Genomic DNA, 6,065 nt, shown 5'->3' on the forward strand with positions numbered 1-6,065 from the left:
AGAGGAACTTGGTCAGATTAGGAAATCCCAGGAGCCATTCCACCGTGAGAAAGACTTTCACTTCTGCTCCCTCTTCCCGCATCCCCTGGCCAAGAGCCCTACTCCTTCCTTGATCCTTCCGGCTGTTTCTCTTGGCGCTGGCTGGCGTGCCTGTGGTCCTTTGGATTATTATCAAACTAGCTACCGCCCCTCCTCGCGGGATCCTCTCTGCTGGTATGGGACTTGGACAGGGAACCTGCAATGGCAGATGGCCCCTGAGCCAGAGGGACGTGAAATGTGGGCAAATGTGAGCAAACCTCCCTTCCAGGTAGAAGCATGAAGAACCTTAACTTGCAGGGGCCTGCTGTTTTCTCTTTTCTTGGCCCCAAGACTGTCATATACCTACCACTGTGTGGTAGGATAATGGTCTCCCAAAGATGTCTGTGTCCCAATCCCCGAACCTCTGAAATGCTACCTTAGGTAGCAGAAGAGGCTTTGCAGACGTGATGAAGGCTCTTGAGACAGGGACATTGCCATGGATTGTCCCGGTGGGCTTGGTGTCACCCCAAAGAGGATCAGAGTCAGAGGCAAGAGAGATGGAAGCAGAGGAAGGAGTGATATGATTGATATCTGGCTGGAAAAGGCAAGAAGTGGATTCTCACCTGGAACCTCCAAAGGAACAGCCTGCTGACACCCTGATTTTAGCCACCTTTCAAATTTCTGACCTCCAAAACTGTAAAATAGTCAACGTGTATAGTGGGGATTTGTTATAGCGGCATAAGAAACTGATACAGACTCTTTTGTCTGCATTGGACCAGAAATGAAAAGAATGTAGATGTAGCCAGGGCTAGCAGACTCACAGTGAACTTGTAAGGAAACATGTTGCTGTAGGTCACGAAGAGGGAGGGCTCATTCCTTACTGCGGCGTACCTCAGCCAAGACTGACCGGCATAGGGATTTAATGATTTTGGGAGGGCGGTCAAAGCAGCACTGTTTCACTTAGGATGCCTTGGGCTGAAACTAGGGATCCTAATTTCAGTGCCTTAAACAATGAGGAGAAACAAGCTACAACTACAAGAAATAATATGGATGGATCCTACGGGCATAATATTAAACAAGAGAAGGCAGATATTAAAAAGTGTGTTCTATATAATTACATTTGTATGAAATTCAAAAACAGGTAAAACCAATGAACAGTGTTGGGAGTTAAGGTATCAGTTGCCCTGGGAAGGGGGTCCAGTTCAGCCCCAACAGTTCTGATCACCATTCTCTTCCCAACAACTAGACCAGCACTGGAAATGCTGGAAATGCCCCCATTGTATTTGATGAGATATATAATGAATGAATCACACATACACATAACATTTTATGTGACCCAAGGTGGAGACATCACCTAAGGGAGGGCACAGTATTTGAAGAAAAAATATATGTATTTTGTTAAACTACTTGGAATGAAAATGAGACCTTAAAGCTATGTCCAGCCTATGGGCAGTGCAGGCTAGATCATCCTGTGTGAGAAAAGGAAAGCAGAGGAAAATGGGGGAAGGGGATAGAGAAAGTGGGGAAGGCTTTCTGTGAAATGATAATACCTTCCTCACTTGCATATGAAAACTGTGGCATGCTTGATGGGGGTGGGGAACTCTGGTGGAAAGTTGTGAAGGGATTTTTATATTTTTATTATTGGTCTGGATTGATTAAGAAGACAAAATGATCGACCTGAAACAGGAGACAGGGGATTAGGAATGTTTTTCCACCAGGACTCATAAATGTGAGTGGCTCCCATAGGTATCAGGGAGCCAGCGAGTGCTTCTGTGCATGCCAACAAGGTGAAGACAGCATTTGGGGGAGTTCCTGCTGACTTTCTGGGGACAGCAGTGCAACATGGAGACCCCCCCAAGTGTCTCTCTCCCCCACCCTGTACCCCACCACCTTACTAGCCGTGTGCCCCTGGAAGAGTCACCTTACCTTCACTCCAAACCTCTGAAGGCTCAGCCAAGGAATGAAGAAATAGGAGGCAGGACAAGTCTTTACATAACTTATGTAAAATGGGAATCTCAGAGGTGAAGTATTGGGATCTGACCCTCAAATGTGACCTACTTCTATTTTCCTACTTTCACTAACTACTGTGGCCTCCGTGAGTCTACCCCTCCAGCTGCATGGCTGTTAGGGGCAGGGATGGGACAGATCTGCTCAAAGGGGAGGGGAGGGACTATGAGAGCCAGTAAATGCTTTCTGGACTCAGAATACAGCAGCACTCAGAATACACAAAGAATATAGCTTCGGAGGAGGTTATTCAAAGAGGGGGATTGGGATTAGTGATCATGGCTGGGTACAATCTCAAAACCGTGAGCCCAGTGCTTCTCAAACTTCCATTGTACATGAATCACCTGGGGATCTTATTAAAATAAGGATTCTGATTTAGTGGGCCTGAGACTCTGCATTTCTTTCTTTTTTTAAAAGATTTTAGTTATTTATTTGAGAGAGAGAGAGAGAGAGAGAGCAGGAGCAGGGAGGAGGGGCAGAGGGAGAGGGAGAAGCAGGGTCCCCACTTAGTAAGGAGCCCGATGCGGGGCTCAATCCTGGGACCCTGAGATCATGACCTGAGCTTAATGACTGAGCCACCCAGGCGCCCCTAGATTTTGCATTTCTAACAAGCTCTCAGTTGATGTCAGCACCGTTGGACCAAGTCCACATTAGCAAGGAGCCAGACTTCTGTCAAGATTAAACCTCCGTAAAAATGTCTTCAGAAGCCCTTGGCATAGAACAAACATGGGTAAATAAATAAAAAGCATTTACATAAATGAGAAAAAAATATGGGTTCACTTTGGATTCTCCAAAGCCATGGAGTTGAGAGTTTTAGAAGCCAAAGATGCCCCAGATACTATCTGGGTGACATTGGTTAAAAAATCATTAAGCACCCAACTGTGTGCTCCTGTTCAAGGTTGAGTGTCTGCCTTCGGCTCAGGTCATGATCCCGGGGTCCTGGGACCGAGCCCCGCATCGGGCTCCCTGCTCGGCGGGAAGCCTGCTTCTCCCTCTCCCATTCCCCCTGCTTGTGTTCCCTCTTTCACTGTGTCTCTCTCTGTCAAATAAATAAATAAAATCTTAAAAAAAAAAAAAGTTAAGTCCAGGGTCAGTCCTTGCTAGGGGCACAGCTGACCTAGGTAGACAACTTAGCCACGGGGAACCTCTTTGCTCTGCTTTCTTCTGCATTTGTTTCGTTGCCTACAGATCTCCGCATCCCATGTCAGCTCACTGAGCAACACCTGCCAGGTAAGGTTCTGCCCGCTGAGTCCCGGAAGGGGAGCCCCGCTTTCCCACAGCTCTCATTGGCCAGATTCAGTCACATGCCCAGCTGCTTCTGATTGGTCAGCCAAAGCCTGGTGCCAAAGGCTGTGCTCCACGTGGCCTGAAACTTAGGGGGAGGGGGGTTGGGGGGTTGGGGGGTTGGGGGGTTGGGGGGTTGGGAGACACTTCTGTAACGAGAGGAGTGGGATCCAGATGGTGAGCAGGTGTCCATACGATGGTGAGAAGGGGAATGAAAGACAGAAGGCGAGGCTAGAACAAGTTGAGGTACCCATGAGAGCCCCTGCAAACACTTTATTTTTTATTTTATTATATTTATTTGTTTATTCATTTATTTATTATGTTCAGTTAGCCAGCATATAGGACATCATTAGTTATTGATGTAGTGTTCAATGATTCATTAGTTGCATATAACACCCAGTGCTCATCACCACAGGTGCCCTCCTTGAAACCCCTCATCACCCAGTTACCCCATCCCCCCTGGTCCTCTTGCAAACACTTTTAACAGTGATGGATGTTCTGCAAACTGTCATTAAAATATCTCTGTCATTTCAGTGATATAAATCCCTCCTCTGCCCCTCCACGAAATCTTCAGTAAAGTCTGCTGTTCTCAGGAATGTTTTGTGTGAGTGGATTCCCCTTGAGTCTCGTTTTTGGGGAATCAGAGAACGCATGTGTGAAATAATACCCCCCAGTAGGCAAAGGAAGCTCTAGAACATTATAACCCTTCCACCGTTTGTAGACACTTTGCTAGAGAGCAGTGTAATTGGCAGAGGTTCAAGAGAAGTTTCTTAGATCATCAAGGTCAAGGAAACCAACATTAAGGTTAAGAATATCATCCACTCGGGCGCCTGGGTGGCTCAGTTGGTTAAGCAACTGCCTTCGGCTCAGGTCATGATCCTGGAGTCCTGGGATCGAGTCCCACATCGGGCTCCCTGCTCAGCAGGGAGTCTGCTTCTCCCTCTGACCCTCTTCCCTCTCGTGCTCTCTATCTCTCATTCTCTCTCTCTCAAATAAATAAAATCTTTAAAAAAAAAAAAAAAGAATATCATCCACTCTCCAGACAGGGATTGCTTTTAAATATGACAAAAATAGCATATTTCATGATTTGTTTCATTGGGTGCACCATAAATTATGATGATTTTTACAACTTAGATTCGGTCTTTACCTGTCAATTCCACTGTGATTTAAGTAAGTTTTATTTTTCCCCTATAACAAAGCTGAAGGTTAGCTGCTCAGTTGCTCACCGGCACTCTCAGGGACCCCAGCTCTTTCCACTGTGTATTCCTCTCCATCCCTGACATCTACCTCCATCGTCATGCTTGACGCCTCATCCTAAGATGGCCACCACAGCTTCCAGCATCCCAACCCTGATCAGGGCAGACGTCAGTAGGAAAGGGTGCTATCATTTTATCAGGAAGAGCAAACTCCTGCTCAGAAGACAGCACACTTTGACTTACATTTCACTGGTCAGAACCGGGCACGTGGCACCTGGTGTAGAGTTCAACAGTTAAAAAGAATTCTTGCTATGCTCTTCCACCTCAGTCCATTTGCTCCTACCATGTTTCCGGACTCAAGACTGACCCAGTCCTCAATGCCTGAATCTAGCGTCAAGGTGGTCATGATGACAAACTCTAAAATTCTTGTCACGAAAGTTCAAGCCTGCGATGGTGTGATGCAGTGGAAAGACCACGGTCCTGGAGTCAGACAGGCTGCGTGTGAATTTCGGCTCTGCCTTGTGCTAGCTCTGGGACCTTGGGCAAACCACTCCCTTCTGCAAGTTTCAGTTTCCTCCCTAAAAAAATGAGCATGATAACATCACGCCCTTCATAGTATTGGTGTGAAGATCTAATGAACTACATGACAGGTCGTCTATAAAAGTCAGGTGTTTCTTTTTGCTGTGACTGATTCTTTTTTTTTTTTTAGATTTAATTTATTTATTTGACAGAGAGACACACAGCGAGACAGGGAACACAAGCAGGGGGAGTGGGAGAGGGAGAAGCCGGCTTTCCGCAGGGCAGGGAGCCCAATGCGGGGCTCGATCCCAGGACCCTGAAATCATGACCTCAACTGAAATCAAGAGTCCAACACTCCACTCAGCTCCCCCAGGCGCCCCCAGGGAAATTTTTAAAAATTATATATAATAATATATGTGTATCTGTATATATATGTGCATATACACATATAAAGTTTTCAAATATACATACACAGTGTAAATATTTTATACTTATATATGAAATTATAAATATATATAAATCATAATTTATAAATATATGAACATAATATATATATTAAATTGGCCCCTTCTTAGCCCTCCTGAGTCAGCATCTTTGTTGGGGGGCCTGGGGGGTGGGATGTGAAGCCATCAAATACATGTTTTCAAAAAAATTCCCCAAGTAATTCTGCCAAGAAGCACATATTTATGTTAATACCATAAAGGCACAGAGAAATTATACTTTTTCTAGCAACAGAATTCCCTTGTCCCCATCCTAGAAGAGATCCGTTTCTGTCAAGGGAACATTTTGAGAAGTCGCTTAGGTATGAGACCTGTTCACTGCACAGATTTTGAAGTGCGAGGCGTGAGTGTTTGCAGACAGTGCTAAATCATCCAGGCTAAAAAGGAATTTTAGAAGCCAGGTGGGGAAAGCCAGAGGGAAAAGAAATAGGTGTCAGGTGCCTGGAGGGAACTCTGGTGGGTTTATGGAGGTGACTCGCGGGGATTTTAATTGCTTTGCTCTATGGTGAATGATGAAAGCTCTCTGAGCCTCCACTCCCATCAG

Source organism: Zalophus californianus, chromosome 17 (assembly GCF_009762305.2).
Source record: "Zalophus californianus isolate mZalCal1 chromosome 17, mZalCal1.pri.v2, whole genome shotgun sequence".
Taxonomy (NCBI): Eukaryota; Metazoa; Chordata; class Mammalia; order Carnivora; family Otariidae; genus Zalophus; species Zalophus californianus.